This window comes from Mustela erminea, chromosome 6, assembly GCF_009829155.1.
Source record: "Mustela erminea isolate mMusErm1 chromosome 6, mMusErm1.Pri, whole genome shotgun sequence".
NCBI lineage: Eukaryota > Metazoa > Chordata > Mammalia > Carnivora > Mustelidae > Mustela > Mustela erminea.
The window spans coordinates 72,667,086-72,690,285 of NC_045619.1; the positions used below are offsets into that span (position 1 = coordinate 72,667,086).

General features: G+C 48.7%; 1 pseudogene; it reads right to left on the minus strand.

The window, feature by feature from the left end:
- Positions 1–9,812: 9,812 nt before the first annotated feature.
- On the minus strand, positions 9,813–21,844 carry LOC116593526 (annotated as a pseudogene).
- Positions 21,845–23,200: the final 1,356 nt, after the last annotated feature.

The window sequence follows — 23,200 nt, forward strand, 5'->3', positions numbered from 1 at the left end:
TCCCTGCAAGGCATGGGTGTGGATGGTGTCCTCGTTGTGAGAACACAGAGATGGGTTCAGACCAGGCTCCTGCTCAAGCCCAGGACTGTGATCCTGGACAGACCCTGTGTCTCTCAGGGCCTCTCCATGCTCCCCATATGCACAGTGGGGTCTTCTAGCTCCTACTTCTAGGGACACCATCAGGGGTAGGACCTCTACATATGTTCTTGCTATCACAAGGGGCTGGGACATGCACGTGGCAATGCAAGGATGAGTTGGGGGCTGGGCAGAGCATAGAACACAGCTCAGAGGGGCCTGGGTCTGCTCTGGGGTCCAGGAAAAGCCACCCTCCTCCTGCCTGTCTCCCAGCCCCTGTGGGAAGGTTGCAGTGAACTGATTCTGACCTTGTTCAATTGTGACACAGACTTCCAGGGGCTCCCATCAGGTTTAGGCCCAGTCCCAGGGCCTCATCTGTGCTCATGTGCTGGGAAGTCCCCACAGTGGTTCCTAGCATTCCTGAATCCTGGTCACATATACCTGTGGAATTCTTTCCCCTCCAGCATGGATGGCCTGTGTGATTGTGCCCTAAGGAATAGAATGGAGCAAAATGATAGGATGTTGTTTCCAACCCGACTGAAGAAAGTCTGTGACTTCTCCTGGTTTCCTCTCTTGTGTTCATTCTCTGTCTCTGTCTTCTCTGTGTGTCCCCCAGGAGCAGGACCTGGGGGCTCTGGGGGCAATGTGAGATACCTCGAAACCCACCTTCTCCCCATTTCCCTCTCCTGTCCTGGTGCTTGGTTCCTTCCTAAGGCCTCCTCACCCTGACCAGAACACTGACTCTGGAACCTCTTCCAAATGGAGACCTTGAGGCTGCAACTGGAGGGCCCTGGCCTTGTTTCCTAGACCAGTGGTCCAATGCTCTGCCACATTCTGCAAACCCAGGTCATCAGGCCCCCAAACCCACAGGCTGTCCTCTGCTCAGAAGGACCTCAAGGGAGTACAAAGCATTTCCCAGGACTGGGAGCACAGTGGGTCAGGGATGAAGATCCAAGGCCAACAGAATTTTCTACAAGCCTGTAGGACACTAGGGACACCCCATCCCTACAGCCCAATTGACAGAATAGTAAGCTGAGGACTTTTGTGCTGTAACTCCGTTTGGACTTGGCGGGGGGTGGGGGGGTGGTATTTCTTCCTACTTCCAGTAGCGCAGGATGGACACCAGACCCCAGGCCCTGTTCTCTCCCAGTGCCCTGGAAACCCCCCTGGGCCCATTGGGGATGCCTGGCTGTCAGCCTAGCCTGTCTCCTGACCTCATGCTCTGGGTCTGGGTTCTTGTCAAGGGTCCTGATGCCCCTGCCCCATGTCCCTGCCCCTTCCCCTGCTCCAGCCCCCGTTCCTACCCCTGCTCCTGTCCCTGCCCCTGCCAGAGCCACTCCCCCTTCCCCTACCCCAGTCTGTGCTCCTGCTCTTGCATCTGTCCTGGCTCCTGTCCTTGTCCCTATCTCAACCCCTGCCCCTACTCCTGCTCCGGGGGGGGGGGGGCTCCTAGAGCCATATCCAGAGCCCACAGCCCTGCTCCTCGTACAATTATTCCTTGTTCTAGTCCCCCAACCCTTATGGCCTGCAGTAATGCTTCATCCCCTACCTGTATATTCTTTCCTTCTGGTGCATATTAACTTATTTTATCTTTTCATGGTCTGCATACTGTTTATCATCTGTTTTAAATAAAATTACTTGTTTTCACTTCAACACGTCACAAGCATTAAGTACATTCCCAACGCTGTGCCACCACACCATAGAACATCGCTACAGGATATCTCCTTACCCAAAGGAGACCCTGAACCCAAAGCCCTCCCTGCCCATTTATCCTCCAGCCTGGCCTCTCACAACCGCTAAGCCGCTTTCTCTCTCTGTTCCTCTACCTGTTCTGGATGTTTCTGTATGTGGAATCACACTTTATGTGCCTTTGTGTCTGACCACCTATTTTCAAAGGGGACTCTTTTTTTTTTTCTGTGTTATTTTCTGTGACATAGAATTTTCCTTATTCGATATTGAAACCCCCAATGGATTACAGATGAGATATAATTATAGAGGCCCCTTTAGGAATTATAAACACAATCTCGGGGTCAAGACCCCTGTTCCTGCTGGGACACCAGCCTGACCCCAGACAGGACACGGCTGGTTCCTCCTGTGGCCCACACAGAAACCAGGGAAATGCAGAAAGCTGGAAGACACACCACAGAGGGCAAACACATCACTCACAACCCAAGGCCAGAGAAAAGTTTCACCTGACTCTGTTCCAAACCAGGCTGCAAGTCATGGGGTTCCACAGGGACAGAGACCAAATGTATGCCAGCCCAGGGGGAATAGGCATGTAGGGAGTATTTGTCAGAGATGCGGGAGCTCCCAGGGGAGGACCCTGGCCAAGGAAACCCTATGAAGGCAGTGCTGGTCACCCTCAGAGTAGCAGGTGTCTGGTGTGGGGACCGGCAACCCTGGGGAGAAGGTGAAGAACCAGAGGTCCAATACAGTTCCCCTGTAGAGAAGGGTGACGGGCACCCCTGTCTGGGAGAACAGTGAGCAGCACCCATCCCAAGCCGCAGGTGCACCCATCACCTAGCAGTGCTCGACCTCAGACTCAGCCCCAGAAACTCTGGCACCATTTTTCACAGATGTATTGTCAGCAGTGTTCAGCACAGCGACGGTGGAGAGAGCAGGGATGGAACAGCGCTAGCGCTCAAGGAGATGCATGGGATCCACGGTCCCAGTCCTCATGAGAGAATGTCCTGTAGCTACTGTCCCAGGGTCATCCAGGTACGGGATCCAGGAAGCCCCTCCTGAGACCCCTCTCCTGCCACCCTGCTCCTAGGAACATTCAGAATTGTTTGAGGAGGTGGAGAGGATCCAGGGTGACAGGAGGGCCAAGGAGAAGGAAGGTCAGCACTGGGAGGACAGAGAGATGTGCCCTGAGCCACCAGCCAGGGCGCAGGCTGTGATGCCCTCGGATTTCACCCCAGATGATGGCTCCTGATGTATGAACCAGACTTCTGTTCTTTCACTCACTCCTTCCCTACCTCATTTATTCACTGTCTCCTTCATTACCCCTCTCTCCTTCCCCTCCACCCTCCCTTCCCTCCCCCACTCCATCACCCTCTCTGCCTCCCTCCCATCCCTCCTCCCTTCTTCCCCTCACTCCCTCCCTCTCATCCTCTCTCCCTCCCTCCCTCCCTCTCTCCCTTCTCGCCCTCCCTCCCACCCTCCTGCCTTACCTCCCATCTCCCCTCCCTCACTCTTATCCTCCCCCCTCCCTCCCTGCCTCCCCCATCTCTCCCTCCCTCCTTCCCCTCCCTTCCTCCTTCCCCTTCCTCCACTTCCTCCCTCATGCCCTCCCTCATTCAGCAGAAGATCTGGGGTCCCTGCTCTGTACTGAGCACTGAGACTTCATCAGTGAGCACCTCCCCCCCAAACCACATGGTCATGTCCACTGTGGGAGGTGACAGGGGGCAGTCCTCAGGGCTAGCAGTGGTGATGAGCACCAGGAATCTACTCCTGAAAACAGAGGCTGGTTGCACAAAGAAAAGAATGGAGAGACCCATGCTTAGCACTTCCTCTAGAAAAATCTAGTCCTGAAAAGTGATGAAAAGTAAATATATTCTAGACTTCATGCAGTTTGAGTGCTAATGGCCCATAGGCCCTGATTCATAGAAGCAACAAAGAGTAAATCATCCAGTGTCAACTGAGGGTTTGTGACACAACTTTTCTGACCAAATGACAGTGTTTCAGCCACCATCTCCAGGGCCTCCGAGTTTTCCCAAGGGTCTCTGTGATCCTCTGACTCTTCTATCGACCTCCTTGGGAAGCTCTGTCCTGTTGTCTTCTTTGTCTCCTGCCTTTTCTGTGGCCCTTCTGTGGTCTCCACTGCCCCCACTAGGGCCACCCTCACAAGGATTCCCCATGCCCCTTGGCTGGGTGCCCACACCCCACACTGGGCTCCATGAGCCCTACGTTTTGTGTAAGACCTGTGTGCTCCCTCTAGGTCACCTGGCATCTCCCTTGAAGTGACCTGCATCTTCCTGCATTGGGTCTCCTCTGATGAGTCTGTGAGGCCAGCCTGTGCCCATGTCATGGGCATGGAAGTGCGAGTCCAGAAGGTCCAGACAACTCACTCCCAGTCCCAGTGTGTGGAGCCTGGGCTGAGAGTGGTGCCTGAGCAGAGGAGGAGTAGGACCCAGGGAGCCTGAGGGAGGACATGGTAGTGAGTACCCAGGAGAAGAATGAGCACTGTGGGAGCCTGGCACTCAGGCCTGCTGGGAGACCATGTCCCACCCGCACTGGATCTGTCCCCAGGACTGGAGGTGGTCGGGGTATCCACCCTCCCAGGCTGCAGGCTGGCAGTGACTGGCAGGGGAAGGGCATGACTGGTGTAGGAGAGAGCCCTCCAGTAGGGAAGAAGGGGCAGGCCCTCCCCCAGCAGCAGGTGCACTGGGACGGACTGAGGGGGCATCAGCGGACAGCAGTGTCTGCAGCTGGGGTCTCCACACAGGCCCCCTCCTGAGGCTCAGACAAGCTTGTCTGGATGGCCTATGTCCCGAAACACAAAATCTGGCCCAGGATCTCCCCTCAAGCTCCTAGTCCCAATCCTTTGTACTCAGCTCAAGCGCAAGAAATGGCCAGTAGTTTAGGTGGTGTTGGGCACACAGAGACATGTGATTTTCTGGCTCACGCTATAACATTGCTGACATTTTAAAGATCTCAGGGCTTTGATTCAAAATTGGTAGAATGCCAGGGACCCCAGACAGATTTCTAGAAACCTGTCTCTGTGCCTTGCAGCTCTCCCATCCCATTAGCTCTGCTCAGAACCCCTCCAGATCACAGGCCCATGGCCTTGGGTCCTCAGATGGCCCAGATGATGTGCCTCCAAAAAGTGATCCAGGTGGAGCAGCAGGACACACTGCAGATTCCAGTAAATCCCCCTCCCAGAAAGTGAGGGTACTGCTGGACGAACTGTCTGAAAACTGCCAGGTCAGGGTTCCAGGAAGACACCAGAGGCACAGGAGTAACTGAGGAACATCTGAAGGTCAAGTAGTGACAGTGGGAATCTCGGGTGGTTTTGCCTAGGGGGAGGTCCCATCTGCCTAAACCCTCAGTGTGATGGCTCCACTGGGGGATGGGGGAGGGACCATGCCTGGAGGACCTGTGGCTCCACTGTCAGAGGCTGCCAATTTGATCTGTGCACAGGTGGGGAAACCCAGCCATACCCCCAAAGAATTTCTGGAAACAGTAGTCATCTCAGTGACAGCCAACCTGGGAGGTCAACCTCCTAGCTGCCTAGCGTGGGATAGAGCCACAGACCAGCAAGCTAGCCAGAAATGGATGAAGGAGAACCAGTTCTTCATTTCAATAGTTTCTGAGTTACCAGTTTGTTCCTATGGTTAGCATACATTGAAAGGCCTTGAAAATGTTCTCATTGTTCTCTGCTGGAGAGGTTCTTGAGGTAAAATCATCCAAAACTGACCTTGGTTGGCATAGCCATGCTGGGAAAAGTATGGAGTTTCCCCCAAATATGAAAAATAGAACTCCTGTAGGATCCCACTACTGGGTAGACATTTGCAGGAAATGAAGTCAGTTTCTTGAAGTAAGATTTGCAATGTCTTACCCAGTCTCCCCGAGGAGGGGCTGCCACCCTTAACAACAGGGCACCCAAGTGGGAAGTCCTAGGCAACCCTCCCCTGGAGGCAGGTACCTCCCTGGACAAGGGGCTGCCCCAGGGCTGGGAGGTCTCCAGGGCAGCACATTCAATGTCCTGGATACTAGGAGGAGATGGAGTATAGCACCAGGCCAATGAGGGTCAGGACACACTATTCCAAATATGGCACCACCTTGGCAAATTAAATATAGAAACTGAAAGAATTTTCCAAAGAGCAGAAGCAGGAAGGTCCCTCTGGTCCCCAGCCATCAGCCCTTCTTCCCTGAAGTAGGTCGGAATACTCTAATGTGGCACTTTATTTCCCCAGACCACAGGGAGGACATGCTTATCACCAGAGTCAAGGAATTTAGGGCCACAAAGGCTAGAGGAACAAAACTGGTTAAACTAATCTTTATCTTCCTAGTTACTTTTTTACCACTTACCAGCCCTAGCTCAAACTTCTCTCAATTCTTTACACATTTATTGCTTCTTTGCCTAAAATGTAGACCTGTCTTCTCCAATTGCCTCTGCTGGTCTCCACATTCTTGTGAGGCTCCCACCAAAAAAATCAATACACTTTACCAGCTTTTCTCCTGTTCATCTGTCTTAGTCAATTTCCAGACACAGCCAGGGTCCTTAAGACAAGTAGAAGAAACTTTCCTCTCTTACAGCCCTGGGCAGGAGGTTGGGGTGGGGACATGGCACAGGTGGAGTCAGGAAAAGCCATCCCTTCTTCTGACCTTGGTTAAAACCGCCACCCTCTGCTGGGAAGCAACAAAGGGCTGAGCATGGCTGGGGGAGTCAGGGAGATTAGTGATTTTTCTAAACTAACTTTGACAAATCTGTGTTCTTTGCTGTGAGTGGCCACTGAATCCCTGTGCTGTTAACTTAGTGGTCAGCCAGTGGCTGGGCAGAGAGGTCACCCATGTTTCTGAACTATGGCTACATTGGAGGGCCCCCAAACCTCCTCCTCATGTTCAAATAGTCTGCTCAAGTGGCTCATGGAACTCAGAGAAACACGTTACTTACTAGATGACCAGTTCATTAAAAGGACTAGACTCAGGACCAGGCAGCTGGAAGAGATGAGCAGGGCAAGGTATGTAGTAGAGGTTCAGAGTTCCCCTGCTCTTGGAGTGAAAGAGGCCTTTACCCACCTCCACTCTAACGTTCATCTGTACTTCCTAACTGATGCCGTCCCTCCTTCAGGCTCATCTGTTAAGTCAAAGCCCCGGCAGGCACCAAAATGACCCCTCAAGCACTAACCACTGCCTGACACCAGCAAGGCCCTGCTTGTGAAGGACCCCAAGACAATGATTGACCTGAAATTTACTGACCCCCTGAACCTGCCCATTGGCCTTCTTCCTAGATTTTCTGCATATAAAAGCCCAGGAGTGTTTTTTTTTTTCAAAGATTTTATTTATTTATTTGGCAGATAGAGATCACAAGTAGGCAGAGAGGCAGGCAGAGAGAGAGGAGGAAGCAGGCTCCCTGCTGAGCAGAGAGCCCGATGCGGGGCTCGATCCCAGAACCCTGAGATCATGACCTGAGCTGAAGGCAGAGGCTTAACCAACCCACTGAGCCACCCAGGTGCCCCCCCCCCAGGAGTGTTTTCAACACCTTGAGACCATGCCAGTCCTTTGCCTTCCAGTGTCAGCTGTACTGAAATATATTCCTTTCCTGTGTCATCACCACTCATCTCTCTGCCTTTGGGTCTGGAACACTGTGAATAATGTAATGTAGCAAGTCAAATACCAGTTCTTTCCGTCCCCAGGTTCACTGCTGCCGTTCTTCTCACTGCAGCTCTGCTGTTGGCTTAGTGACATTTCTGAACTGATTTTGTCAAATCTGTATCCCTTGTCGTGTGTGGCCACAAAAGTGTCTGGCCTGCGAAAGTAGTGGTCAACTGTTGACTGGGTGAGTTTTCCTTAAACATCTGGAAACTGCGCTCTTTCTGAAACACACACACACACACACACACACACAACTTCTAGTCTTTACAGATGGGGAGGAGGCCTCTGGGTTTGTGGATGTCAGGATGCACTTTCAGCACCAGCCAGGCCTCTTAAAACTCTGCCTTGGCTTTCACTTTCTACTTGCCTAGTCTGACAATCACCAGAGGGCAGAGCCTAAGGCCTTCTCAGGTCAGCCCTGAGCAGGCACCCAGCCCATGCATGCAGTGTCCCAGGGGCTTGGGAATAGGTCAGAGCTTCCAGGCCCTTCTTCTCTAAAGCTCCTCATCACTCTGCCTTTCTTCCAGTGATTCTGCTTGGTTTCTATTTGCACCAACTCTTACCCATTGCCTGGCAGCAGAAACTCACATACACCTTTATATGCTTTGGACATTGAATGTCCTCCAGTAGCCACCTCACTACTGGGAGAGCTGTTGGAAAGCAACAAGTCACAGAGGAATCCAAGGGTCTGGACTTGGTGTTTCCCTCTCCTGAGATGGGGACATCTGTGAGAGGAGCAGGTGGCCAGCTGATGGGGGTGTGCAGGCACCTGACATGGACAGGACACATGGGGTAGGTGAGGCCGAGACCCCCAGGGTATATTCCTGGCATCAGGATGGAACTGGTCTTCAGGCTGAGAAGGAAAATGAGGGGAGTAGAGAAGACTGAGGAGGTTCATAACAGACACATAAAAAATTGTTCAACATGAGAGAAATACAAATCAAAACTATAATGTGATAACACCTTACACCAGTTAGAATGCCTAAAGTTAACAAGACAGGAAACAAGTGTTGGCAAGGTTGTGAAGAAAAGGGAAACTTTTTATACCATTGGTATATGGCTGGGAATGCAAGCTGGTGCAGTCATTCTGGAAAATAGTATGGAGTTTCCTTAAGAAGTTGAAACTACAGCTACAAGTATTTACCCTGATGATAAAGATGTAGTGAAAAGAAGGGTCACCTGCACCCCAATATTCATAGCAGCAATGTCCACAAGAACCAAATTGTGGAAAGAGCCCAGATGTCCTTCAACGGATGAATGGATAAAGAAGATTTGGTCCATATTTACAAGGGAATATTCCTCAGCCATCAGAAAGGATGAATACCCACCATTTGCATCGACATCGATGGAACTGGAGGGGATTACGCTGATGAAATAAGTCAAGCAGAGAAAGACAATAATCATATGGTTTCTCTCATACATGGAACCTAAGGAATAGAGCGGAAGACCACAGGGGAAGGGAAGGAAAACTGATGGGAAGAAATCAGAGAGGGAGACAAACCATGAGAGACTCTGGACTTGGGGACCCAAAATGAGGGTTACAGAAGGGAGGGGAATGGGGATATGGGGTATCTGGGTGACAGGTATTAAGGAGGTCATATGTTGTAAAGAGCACTGGGTGTTACAGGCAACTAAGGAATCACTGAACACTACATTAAAATCTACTGATGTACTATATGTTGGCTAATGAATTTAAATTTTAAAAATTAAATTAAATTAAAAAATAAAAAATAAAACCAAGGCAGAAACCATACATAACTCAGAGGGCTCCATGCCTCTGGAGGCTGAGCTAGCAACCACAGCCAAGGCCTCTGGCAGTCAGGGGACTGAAGGTCTGAGAGGTGGCTCGGTGCACCCCTACCCCTGAAGCCCCATGGCCATGGCAAGGTGCAAGGACTGGGAGGGAAGACCCAAGCAGAAGCCATCCTGGCTCCACAGCCACTACAGGACCACTCCCAGCCCCACCAGGCGGTTTCGGTCTAGAAGCAGGAAGAAAGCCTTTTCCCTTGATTGTTCTTTTTAAGGATGGTTGCTCAGCATTGACACAGAAATCATCCAACATAAAACTGGAGCCATTCACAGCTGCAAATGACCCAGAAGTTATCAAAATGTAGACCACCAAGAGAGAACCTTTTGTCCCCAGGAAGGCCTCCTGTGTGCGGGTGCAGCTGGGGGCCCTGGACATGCCCATGTGGGCAGGGCTGGGCTCCATGGTCTCTCTCGAAGGGACAGAAGTAGGAACCTGCTCTGACAGCTCTGCTCAGGACAGCACCCCCTAATGGAGATGGGGACAGCTCCTCATGAGTCCCAGATGTCCTAGTGATTCTTGGGCATGGCCTGAATCTCAGCTTCTTCATGAAGGTAGGGGAGGGCAGCCCAGCCACCATGGGTCCCACAGGTCTTCCTGGGACAACTCTTCATGAGTCCCAGATGTCCTGGTGATTCTTGGGCACAGCTCAAATCTCAGCTTCTTCATGAAGGGTAGGGAGGGCAGCCCAGCCACCGCAGGTCCCACAGGTACTCCAGGGATAGCACCTTGGTGGGCTTGTGGTCCAGCAGGTACCTGTTCAAGTGGCTCTCGTCATGCCACACAACCTCAATCCCACTAGCCAGGTCGACCTCCATCATCTGGTGACAGGCCAAAGTCAGTCAGTGAACCTTTACCACCAATCCCCCAAAAAAGTCTCCCATGTAGTAAACATCATCCTGGTCCCTGAGGATGTGAGCTTGGAACTGTGACCAGTGCTGGTAGCTGAAGTCTTCATGAAACACCCAGTGGAAACTGCAGTGCAGGGCGCCAAAGAGGGGAGAAAGGATCTCCATGCCCACATGGTCACAAAACTTTATGTCCACATCCCCACACACCAGGTCATCCACCTCATGGAGGAAGTGCCACTCACAGAAGAGGCTGAACATGGCCATGCATTTCATGGACACATCTTGCCAGTATGGGGCACCAGGGACCTTGAGGACCACCACCCTCCAGACTTCCTAGGGGGGCACATGGGCCCAGCAGCCTGCTGGTCAGTAGGTGACCCTCTGTCCCACCATGATGGGCTTCTCTGCCCTCTGCAGAAACAGTTCCAGGAAGACCACCTGTCTACAGGGACAAGGGACAAGGTGGGAGAAGGATCACTGTCAGAGGCTGGTGGCAGAACCCCAGAGCTGGGGGCCATGGAAGTGTGTACCTTCTTCAAGGGGGTAGGCACTGGGCTGCTTTAAGCTATAGCCGCTCTCTCAGCCTGTCCCAAGCAAGTCTCCTTGTGGGGCCTCCCTACCTATGCTCTCAGAGATGGGGGCTATCGACACCCCATCATACAAAGGGGAGCCTGAGGCTTCAGAAGGGGGAAACCAACCCCACAGTCAGCATGCTAGAGCCAGGAACACTCACCCTGCACCGAGCTCCCAGGCAAACCCTGTCACTGGCCCCCACAGAGCTGTCTCTACCCCGACAAAGTCCTCCCTTGAAGGCTACTGGGCCTCTTGCTGACAAGGTCCATCAGTCAACCATTGCTATTCCTAGGAGCAGTCACCCCCAAACTCTCCCAGATCAGGAATCAGGTCCAGCCCATGGGCAGGGAAGGGAAAAGAGAACTGCTAGAAGAGGGGGCTTGCTTAGGTCCCAGCCGAGAATCCAAGAGTGTAAGCTTCCAGGTCCAGGTCCACATCGCCCTGGCCCCAAGAAGTTGGAAGTCTTTTCTCTCTGAGGGGACTACCTGTGAGGACAGCAGCTTCCCCAATGTCAGCAAGGGTGGTGAGCCCCTCCGAGACTGATTTTTTTAAGGCTTTATTTATTTGACACAGAGAGAGACATCTAGAGAGGGAAAACAAGTAGGGGGAGTGGGAAAGGGTGATGCATGCTCCCCGCTGAGCAGGGAGCCCAACACGCTGGGGTTCGATCCCAGGACCATGGGATCATGACCTGAGCTGAAGGCAGATGCTTAATGAGTGAGCCACCCAGGCACCCTGAGACTGATTTTTTCACACAGGCACTAAGGCTACTTCCCGGTGCCTGCCCCATACCTGGCAGCTTAGTAAATCGCTCACATGGGGAAAGTGGGCACTACATTTAAATAGAAAACAAGGCCACACACACCCAGCAGATATGAGTCAGGTCACTGGGGCTGGGGTGGGGGGCAAGTCCAGGTCCAGCCAACAGGGGAACAAGCCAGACATGAAGCAGTGGGAGAGAAGACTGCTCGTGGCAGAGGGCAGGAGAATATAAAGGCATGGAGTCAGGCCCAAGGCACATGGGGATGACCACACATCTGGGAGGCCCACAGGGGTGGGGAGGATATGGCAAGAGAGGTAAGGCTGGAGACGACAGGCAGCTGGGGAGCAGGTCACAGAGAGGATCAAAGGTTTTGTTCTGAAAAGATCACTCTGTCAGTTACCAGAGAAATATGGGCTCTGTACAGCAGAGGACAGGGAGACCCTAACCCTAAACCCTAACCCTAACCCTAATCAAATGTCATGCTCAATAAGACTGACAGCTCTACTCTGAAATCACAAACAAGTCCAACATGCTGACTTTCACTCCTTGCTCAGTATTGTACTGAAAGTTCTACCCAGAACAATAAGGCAAGAAATAAGGAATCCATATGTGAAAGGAAACAGTAGAACTAGGTCTATTCAGAGACCAGAGATGGCATCATCTTATATAGAGCACTTCCTAAAGAATCAACAAAAAATTATTACAGCCATTTCCACAAAGTTACAGGACAAAATATCAATACACAAAAATCTCTCTTATTTGTATACACTAGCAGTGAATCATCCAAAAAGGAATTTAAGAAAATAATTCCATTTTAGGAAATATCAACATTGACAAAATACTTAGGAATAAATGTAATCAAGGTGTATGTCTTATACACTAAAAATTACAACATATTGCTGAAAGAAAGTAAGGAAAACCTAAATAAATCTGAGGACACCCCATGGTGGTGAAAAGACATACTATTGATAAGATGGCAATAGTAAACAAAGCAATGTGGAAATTCAATGTGTTCCCAAGAAATCTCACAAAGGCCTTTGGGAAGAAATGAACAAGCTAATCGTAATAGTCATATGGAATTTTAAGGGACCGCAAAATAGCCAAAACCATCTTGAAAAATAAAATCAAAGGTGAAAGGTCATACTTCCAAAGTTCAAATCTTAATACAAAGCAACAGTAAATAAAACATTGTGATACTGTCATAAAGGTATGTATACACCCTGAAACAAATAATACATTATATGTAATTATTTGAATTTAAATTTACCAAAAAAAATTTAAATAAATACTAATTTTTTAAAAGTATGCATACAGATCAATGGGATTTAACTGAGATCCCAGAAATAAACCTATTCATTTATGGTCCACTGAATTTTGACAAGGGTGGACAACATTACACTGGGGGGACAGAATAGTCTTTTCAACAAAGGGTGCTAGACAATCAGCTATCCATGTACAGAGGAATAGAACTGGACCCTTACCTCACACCTCGTATAAACATTAACTCAAAATAAGTTAAAGGCCTAAATGTAAAAGCTAAAATTATAAATTGTAGAAGAAACAAATGGGGATCAATCTTCATAACCTTTGATTTAGCGATGCTTTTAGATCTGACACCAATGCATAAGAAGGGAAAGAAAAAAATAGATTAAGTAATAGCCTCAAAATTAAAAATCTGTCCTGGTACCTGGGTGGCTCAATTGGTTAACTGTTTGACTTAATTTTTGGCTCAGATCATGATCCCAGCGTCATGAGATTGAGCCCCACATCTGGCTCCACACTGAGTGTGGGGCCTGCTTAAGATTCTCTTTCCTACTCCCTCTGCCCCTGTCCACTTGCACACTCTCTCTCACTAAAAAAGAACGTTAAAAATGTTTAAAATATTTGTACATCAGAAGATACCATCCAGAAAGTGAAAAGACAGCCCCCAGAATGGAAGAAAATATTTGTACATTATTTATCTAGTAAGAGTCTGTTACCCAGAATATGTAAAGAGCCTTTACAACTGAACAAAAAGACAACCCCATTTTTAAAAGGGACAAAGTGCTTGGATAGATCCTTCTCCAGAGAAATCATAAAAATGGTGAATAGCACATGAATAGATGTTAAACATCATTAGTCTTTATGGAAATGAAGATTTAAATCATTTTTATATCATTTTAAACAAGTAGAATCACTATGATCAAGAAAACAAAAAATAACGAAAGGATGTTGAGAAATTGAAACCCTTAAACTTCACTTGTGAAAAATGGTGCAGTCTATATATAAAATAGTTCGGCATTTACTCAAATACATCAAAGCAAAATTACCATGTTTCAACAATTGTACTCCTAGATATATAACCACAAAACTGAAAACACTGGTTCAAGCAAACAAACAAAAATGTACAGGAATATTCATAGCAGCAGTGTTCACAATAGGCAAAAACCAGAAACTATGCAAATGTCCATCCGTGGGGAAAAGGATAAACAAAATGAGGTAGATCCATAAATGCCTATCTTGTTCTGCCCTATGAAGGAATGAAGTAAAATAATTCATTTGTGGGGGGAAAATATGGCAGTTCCTTAAAATATTAAACACAGAATTCCACTGCAGCCTATATGCCCCCAAATTTTGGAAGTAGGAGTACCCATATTCAGAGCAACATTTCTCACAACAGCCAAAAGGTGGAAGCCATATAAGTGTCCACTGACAGATGACTAGATAAACAAAATGTGGTTTATACACCATGGAACATGATTTAGCCTTTGAAAATGAAGGGAGTTCTGACACAGGCTACAACAGGGGTTGAACCTGGAAGTCATTACACTGAGTGAAATCAGCCAGTCAAGGAAGGACAGATACTGTGTGAACCCACTTAGATGAGGTATCTGGGAGACAAAGATGGATGTGGCTACAGGGTCTGAGGGGAAAGGACAATGGTGTTTCATGCATACAGGCTTCCTCCGGGAGAATGAGAAAATTCTGGAGAACAATGTACTCAACGAAGGCCAGAGAATCGTGTACGTGAATTGTTTTAAGGGGTCAATATTCTTATGTTTAGTCACTGTGAAAAAGTGAATGAAGGACTGATGCATGTCACAATGTGGATGAACACTGAAAACGGCCCCAGTGACATAAGCCATATAGAAATACCACTCAGATTGGAGCCATCTGTGCTCCTTAAGTCCATCAAGGTTATCCAAATAAGGGAAAGTCCTGGAAGAAGTTCCAGAAGAAAACTGGATCCGAATGGAGAAGACATTTCAGACTGTCAGGCCAGTGATGACATCTGAAGTGGGCCTGTGGTCTGGGTTCAAATATGGGCACCATCATGATTTCCTCACTTGCGGTTACATGGTGGTTCCACTGGACAGTGTCACTGTTTGGGGTAAAATGCACTGAAGTAACCTGTGTGAAAAGAATGTGGTAAAGAAACGACGGCTTGGGAGTCTGAGTGTGCAGATAAAGGACATTTGTGCTGCTGTGACAAATTACTGCAGATTTGAAATCACTGCAGAGTAAATGACTCTTCCAAACATTCACGTTAGCAGCATGTCACAGAAGCAGAGAGGACATCAGACTTTGAGATGGAGGCCAAGCCCTCCCAGATTCAGTTCACCCACCATGGAGAGGCCACTCGCCCTTGAAGGAGGCCACATGTTAGCAAGAGACTCATGGGAGGATTAAATCAGGGGCCCTGTGTCCTGAGTGCAGTAGAAGCAGTGGGATCTGGAATTCCAATTCTCCACAGTGCTCCACCACAACTTGGTTAAAGCTGTGAAAAAGTGTGAAAGGAAGCCTCAGTAAAGTGGACTGGGGAGGCCAGAAGGGGAGGTTGGAAGGGGGCGGCTGGCACCCATTACAGAATTAGAATCCCCCACAGGAGAGATTCATCCCTTCCAGGCCCTTCCAGGGGAAGCTGGAGGGTTCATCTCCTACAAGAAATCACCATCCCCGCAGCTCGGCTGGTGAGAATCCTCCATCACTGCAAACCCCTGCCTTTCTCCAGTGGACCTTCCTTCCAAGCAACCCTCCCAACTTCTTCCTTCTCCATGAAATAATGTTCCTCTCTTTTGTTTCTTGCACTTGCCTGTGATGTGACCATAGGTTGCTCATCCCAGATTGCCATTCTCTGCTCTTCCCAAATAAACCCATTTTGCTGGTCAAATAACTGGCAGTTTGAGTTTAAGGTGAACAGAACTAATAAATTCAAGAAACTTGTAAGAAACAAAGTCAATATACACAAATTGAACCCGAAGCCTAGACTCTGAAACTGAGCCCTGGACCCAAGCCCTGAACCATGAACCCAAACCCTATATCAGAACTCTGAGCCACGAACCTTGAACCCAAATCCCAGCATGAACCCAAACCCCAAACCTTGAACTTTATGCCAGAAGCTTAAACCCTAAATCATAAACCTAAAGCCCTAAACTCTAACTGGTCCCTTGAACCTCACTCTAAATCCTCACCCTGACCCTAAACCCAAAGCTAATCTAGAACTCTGACTGAAATCTGAACCTGAACCCAAATTCAAACCCTTCAGCACACTTTGCTTATGCATTTACCAGTGATGGATATTTTCATTTTCTACCTTTTTTTTCTTGTGAGCATTGTTTGGGTTGGGGGCTAGGGTTAGGGTCTTGGATTGGGGTCAGGGCCAGGCTTGAGAGCTAGTTGAGGTCAGAGTATGGGTCTGTGTCAGAGCCAGGGTCCAGTTCAGTGCCACTGTTTGGGTCAGGGACTGTTGTCATTCCATATTGTTTTCTTTTTTTTTTTTTTATCCCCAGGGGTACAGGTCTGTGAATCACCAGGTTTACACACTTCACAGCACTCACCAAAGCACATACCCTCCCCAATGTCCATAATCCCACCCCCTTCTCCCAAACCCCCTCCCCCCAGCAACCCTCAGTTTGTTTTGTGAGATTAAGAGTCACTTATGGTTTGTCTCCCTCCCAATCCCATCTTGTTTCATTTATTCTTCTCCTACCCACTTAAGCCCCCATGTTGCATCACCACTTCCTCATATCAGGGAGATCATATGATAGTTGTCTTTCTCTGCTTGACTTATTTCGCTAAGCATGATACACTCTAGTTCCATCCATGTTGTCGCAAATGGCAAGATCTCATTTCTTTTGATGGCTGCATAGTATTCCATTGTGTATATATACCACATCTTCTTGATCCATTCATCTGTTGATGGACATCTAGGTTCTTTCCATAGTTTGGCTATTGTGGACATAACCATATTGTTTTCAATTCATTGTTCCTTAGCTATTTTGGAGAGGCTGGGGGATATTGAGCTTTATGCAGCTTGAATTTCCAGAATGAAATGGCTTCAGCTGGGCTCCAGGAGGGAGCAGGTGCTTCTGGATGAATGCTGAGCTCCCCTAGTCCTGCACTGCCCTCTACCGCCTGAAGAGGGCGCAGGACACCCCCTTGCCACCACGACCATTCGAAAAGTCATTACAACAGAGGTCCTTTCAACCTGTGCCAATTTCCATGGCTCCACTCCCTGGCTCCAGGGATTGGCTCATCCATGGGCATGTGACCTGGTCCCAGCCACTGAGGTGGGAGGAAGCTTGGGTCTCAGCCTGCAGAGCCAAGCATGGGGTGGACTACCCAGGCCACAGGCTTTTCCATCATGACGGCAGTAAGTGGCCTAGGCCAGGCCCATACTCCATAACATTGATGAGGGCTATCGAACTCTCCTGAAGCCCACACATGTTAGATCCTCTGCTACCTCAGGAGAACCCCAAGTGTGCTCATGGTCTTGACCTGAACAAGATGAGCATCTGTGTTGTATATAATCCACATATACCTGCCAGACAATGGAGAAGAACTCAGCAAAACATTACCTACATGGGATTCAGCCACAGACATTTTATGGGAAGCTTGAGGCCTACAGAGAAAAGGGGTAGGGGGTAAGGGAATTCACCCAAAAAATTACCAATAACGATAGCCCGCTGAGGCCTTAATTGTTGGCCAATCTCACTATCATCTTTTTATCCTTTCATGCGCAGGGGCTGGGGTCAGACAGATAGATCCCAGTGTACTCCTACTCTGCCACTGGAAAAGAAGAGCCCTTTCCTCCATCATCCATCATGTTGCAAATCTGGGGTGTGAAAAACTACCACCCGGGGACCAAATGGGAACTCCCCCTGCATTCTCTCAATCAAGTGGTCCTGGAACATTAGTTATGGACGGTCTGTGGCTGCTTTCAAGCCACAGTGCAAGAGTAGAGTCATTTTCAGAGACACCACATGGCCTGCAACACCTAACAGAAAATCATTACATAAGACTTTCCAGAAAAGTCTGTGCCGATCCCTGGTCTCAAAGATCCTAGCATCATCTCACTTCTTCAAGTAGAATGTAGCACCTTCTGGGTAAAATCTAATTTCTTCACCCCCAGAGGCAAGGACTACCATCCTTTTAGCCAGAAATCCATCTCCATCCTACTCTATGTACACCTTGAATGGCATGCCTACAGGTCTGCAGCCCAATGGGAATTCATGTTGTTTCCATGGTAGTGATGCTCAGAAACGGAGATGTAAGTGTAAACTTGTGAGTGTGACCATGTGTTTCTTCTTTGTTAGCCACAGTGTGCAAGGAGAATACCACACAGTAGCGTGCTTTCTGTCCCACAAGACTAGTCATGCAATGTGGTTCCATAATGATCTCAGAAGGAAGCCACCTTCATAGAACAAACTTCATCTGGGAGGACTCCCAAGTCCCTTGTCCTGGACACTATGTTCCACTGAGCCTGGGGGAACACAGAGGGACAGAGATTCCCCCTGCCCACCAGGGTTTTGAAGGACACCTGCTGTTCCAGGACAAAAGATTCTGAAACCATTCTTCCACTTGTCATCCAGCCAGGCACCTGTGAGAGAGATCTACTCCAAGCAGAAAGGACAGACTGAGAGACAACAAATGGGAGCCTTGTGTGACAAGCACCACAACAGGGAACACTCAGGAGGACTGGGGGTATGCAGGGTTGGCCAGATTGGAGGGCGGGGTACCGAGTGTGCTCCAGGAGGATGTCACAGTTGTGAGCTTGTGTGGCTACACGTGTCAGTATGACCAGGCATTGGTCAGACTGAAAATGACAGGGCAGGTGAGGGATGGTGTCCCTAAACTGTCTTCTACAAGGCAAAAATTTTGGTAACAAGATTTCTTTCAGTAAATTTCATTTAACATACATCTGTGAGTCCCTAAACCTGATTGTGTAGAACATGAAGTACGTAGTTGGCCATGGCTTTCAAGCCTGAGGTGCCAGGAGCAGAGTACACTTGATATTTCTTTTTGTTGCTTTCAGACTATGATGACTTTTCCTGCTTTCATCTCCAACCCACAGACAGGGAACAAAGGTAACACAGATCTATAGTTTGAAATGTCAACAGAAATCTGAAAACCCAAGTTCTCCCAGGAGCTAAAGGTTCAGGACCAGGGTGACAGAAAGGGGAGGCAGATAGCAAGGAACCACAAGAACACGTCATGTGTATGTGAGCTAGCCCACTTCTCTACCTGTCATGCCTGACAGGAGGGAGTCCCACCTGCACCTGGTCCGTCTGTTTGCTGCAGAGCAGAGGATGTGCTGAACTGGGTGTGGGTGTCGGCGGGAGATGGCCAGCTGGCCACAGATGACACCTGCCTAGTTCCTGTAGGACCAGCTCCTGGTCCTCAGCTAAGATGAAATAATAATTATGTTTGTTTTCCTATTTTCAGGGACAGGTAACGTGCTCAGTGCTTTGGTGACTATATCCTCTCCCATTTTATTTTTTTAAAAACACCTTAGGCAGGTAAGATTGACATACAAAAAGCTGTCCATAATTAATGTATGTAACTTGACCCTGATTCTAACCCTAATCTCTAGTTAAGAGATACTCTATGTATAATTCTGCTCATAAATTAAAGGATGGTTTTTAGGAACTAAGGAATTCAGGGACCAACATTCTTTTGCCTTTTTCTCCCTTGAATCCAGTAAATGGGAACCCATTTGGCCACGTGCTATCTGGAGAGTGGCCACACAGAGGCAACAGTGAGTACACAGTGCCCCAAGCCACACTGCAAAGCCCATTCGTCCTTTTTCCTGTCAAACCTTGTTCATTCAATGTTCACAGATCATTGTATAGATTGTGAAGTGTGACTTTGTTGAATTTTTTTAAAAACCAAACTAATTCTTTCAACCTGTTCAGAATAGAAGATGTTTTCTAAAATCTCAGAGTTGGCAAGCAGATGAACACCCAGGGGCCTGGGAAAGGGCTATTACTATTGAATCTCTTCAGGTCTAGTTAGGAAACAATGATGACTCTATTCCACTTCTTTTCAGGAAGAATTTGTGTCAACTAACAGTCCTGAATCCACACAAAATACTGCAGCTCAGAGGAAAACCAAAGGAGAATCAACAGCCTCCAGAAGCAGAGAAAGAGCCACACCCAAGAAATAAGAAGGCATATCACAAAGGCTCTGCTCAGGCCAACTTGCAGTTTGTGAATCCTCTGGATCCAGAATGCCCCCAATGCCCCTGGGAGCCATGGGTCAGGCAGAGCGCACACCCTGATGCAGCACTGTTGTAACCCGTGACAAGTCTCCTGGTCTCTTCCTCCATGAGACACCCCACCCCTACCCATGACGACTCCAGCCTGCTTCAAAGAACTCCCATTCCCCTTTCTGACCCCATCCTTCACTTTTCCCATCACTGCCATCATACAGAGTACGTTTAGTTACTTACTATTCTGTCATTTAAATGTTTTTTTGTCACGTTTGCTGTGAAACGGTGCCTTGCATCATCTACCCTGATGTAGAATCCCTTGTCGCATTGCCTGACTTCACTCTGCCCTCATAGTGTCATGGGGCTAGTGTCTTGGGAAAGGCCCTCACTAAGCCGGCTCAGCTGTTGCAGTGAAGGCCTGATTCAGGCACTGCTGTTTGTGTGCAAGTAGGTAGCACTGCCAAAACCTTGGTTTGGGTTCAGAATTGCTCATGGCTTCTCAGATGACCTGGGGGCACAGATAACCTGGGTGCACACTCTGAAGATACTTGCTAGCCCAGTGTTGCCCTAGGGAATTTCCATGGAATAGCCATTGTGTCCAATGAGGGAAATCAACAGGAGCAGGGACAATGGGAGTCAGAACTCCTGAGATAGAAATCTATCTTGGAGATTGCCCAGAACTTCCTAGGATCTCACTCCATAGTCTTTAATGAATCAATTAATCTAAAAACATTTTCTCGTTTTAGAAATGAGGAGCCTGAAGCTCCAACGAAGGGACTCTCCTTAGTTCATATTGGAAATCAGCAAAAGAGCCAGACTGAGATGGGAGGTGGCCTCCAGCATGACCCCGCAGAGTGGCTTTAGCTAGAGCCACAATCACCCATTTATCTTTCCTGGACTCCCTGACTCTCAGGGACTCTTCATGGGGCATATTTCAGGAACAAAAGTTATGTCAGTGCCACAGAAACCTCTGACACTGGTTACAATGAGACTTTGATGTCAATGGAGTCCCAAGCCATAGGCCATCTCAGAGTTTGTCTGCAAAGATATGGCTGGTAGGAAATCCACATGCTGACAGAGGGTAGAGGAAGATGGAAAAAGCTAGGGAAAGGGAGGGTGCTCATGTAACATCTGGCCCCAGATGACATGGTGGTGTCCAGCAGGGCAAGCTCCCCAAATACCCACCAGCGCCGTCACAGAACTCACCCACAAGGTTTGAGGCTGAGCTTCATACATGGGTCATGAGCGCTCCGACTAGTTCAGGGAAGCATGACAGGACATAATAAAGCCACAGCCTTGACAGATGTATATGCATGGAGCAATAGCTTTCTCCAAATATATTCTGATATGGTTAAAAAAATTCACTGATAAAACATGAATATTTTTTATTAAAAAGAAAGTCATTCTTGTTGAATTAATAAATATTTATGGAGTGTCTTCTTAGGGCAAATATAATACTACCTGGGAACTTGCAAAGACTGTGGGATATAATCAATAAAACAAAGATAGGAAGTAATGCAGGCTAAGGGCTGCGAGAGCCATTCTATTCAGAAAGGCCCATTAAGGAAGTCTACTGAGAAAATGCTTTTCAGCCAAGACCAGAAAGACAGGGCCAGCGAATTCATCTGGAAGAAGAGTCACAGAGGAACTCAATTTTTAATTATATTGACCATAAAACATAACTGTCAAGAAATAATTGTCTTAAGTGCTGCTTTGGAATATTTGGTTCTTCTCTGTAACTATTTGGGTTACATGCTAACCTTTGCTCACCATAAAATACTCTCTAAAAAAATATTTAAGTGTGGACATCTTGTATTAAAGGCAAATAAGTTAACCCTAGCAAATCCCTAAGCCCTAACTCTAACCTGTGACCCTAAACCATGATCCTAAATCCTGACCCTAAACCTGACCTTAACCCTAACCCAACACGCACCTAGCAAGAAGCTAGAAGGGCTAGAAGCCCTCCCAACACAGGGTGCACTCATGGCCCCAGTCGCCACCAACACCGGCCAATTCTCAAGAGCATTCTGCCCAAATCAGTACCAATTTGGGCAGTACCAATTTCTAATGCTCATTAGAATTGGGCAGAAACCCCCATTAAACTCGCTTCCTATGGCAGAAGCCTTCAGGGGAGCCACCTGGGCCCAGACCGAGGTCCCCAAGGGTGCCCGCGGGAACCCTGTGAGAATGCCCTCTAATCACCAGGTGCAGGCCCAGCCCAGATCACCTCAGAATGCTGGCCAGGCCCACCCCCTACTCTGCCCTCTGGGGATGCCACCTCAGCTCTGGCAGATCGGGCCTGTCATGCCCCTAGGCCCTAATTCTAACGGTATGGTTGCGTTGTCAGGCTTCTGTGCCCAGAGATCTGGCCCCCAAGCCCTCCAAAATGGGGACCCCTGAACCCCACCCTTGGAGTCCACCTGCCACCAGGAGCAAACCAGCCGTTTGGAGCTCCATGGAACCCTCAGAGCAGGAGAAACCTGCACTCCTCCCTGAGGCCACCCCCACCTTCCCCAACACCACTTGGCTCCAAACTCTGAGCCTGATGCCCCCTTTGACCCCAGCCATCCACTCAGTCCCTGGGCAATCCCGCTCAGCCTCAGTGCCTGCAGATCAGGCCTGCCACGCCCCTAGGCCCTAACCCTAACCCTAGGTTGCGTTTTCAGGCTTCTGTCCTCAGAGGCCTGGCCCCCAAGCCCTCCAGATTGGGGAATCCAGAGCCACACCCCAGGATTCCACCTGGCACCCAGGAGGAAACTGTGCTGTTTAGAGCTGGCCAGCGTTGTGCAGCGATTCTGGCCGTGCACCCACCCGGTATCTGGAGGGCCTTCTTGCTAGGTGCGTCTTTCACCAGTCTGGGACCACAGCCCGACGAACGCTGAGGGGAGCTCCCTGGGGCAGAGTCCAGGAATGAGATCAGGCTGGACATCAGCCTCTGGGTTAATGGGCAGCAGTGGGCACCGAAGGTGGGGGTGGCCTTGGGGGTCCATGCAGGTTTCTCCAGCTCTGAGGGATTTGCACAACTCCAAAAGGCAGGTTTCCTCCTGACTGGCAGGTGGAGTCCTGGGGTGTGGCTCAGAGGTCCCCAAACTGGAGGGCCTGGGAGCCAGGCCTCCGGAGGGAAGCCTTTTAACGTGAAAAATATAAATAGAGGATGTGCTCCAAAAGAAATCTATTTCCATGGATAATTTCAGCATAATATGAACTAGGTGTGATAGGGAGGAATTCAGCAAAGTCTGTTGTTAAAATTCTCTCCCTGTCCTATTGTTTCTGTGCTGCCCAGTAAACATTTATACCTTTTCATCTTCTGTGCATTACTTTCCTTCCCTTTGAAGTCCCAA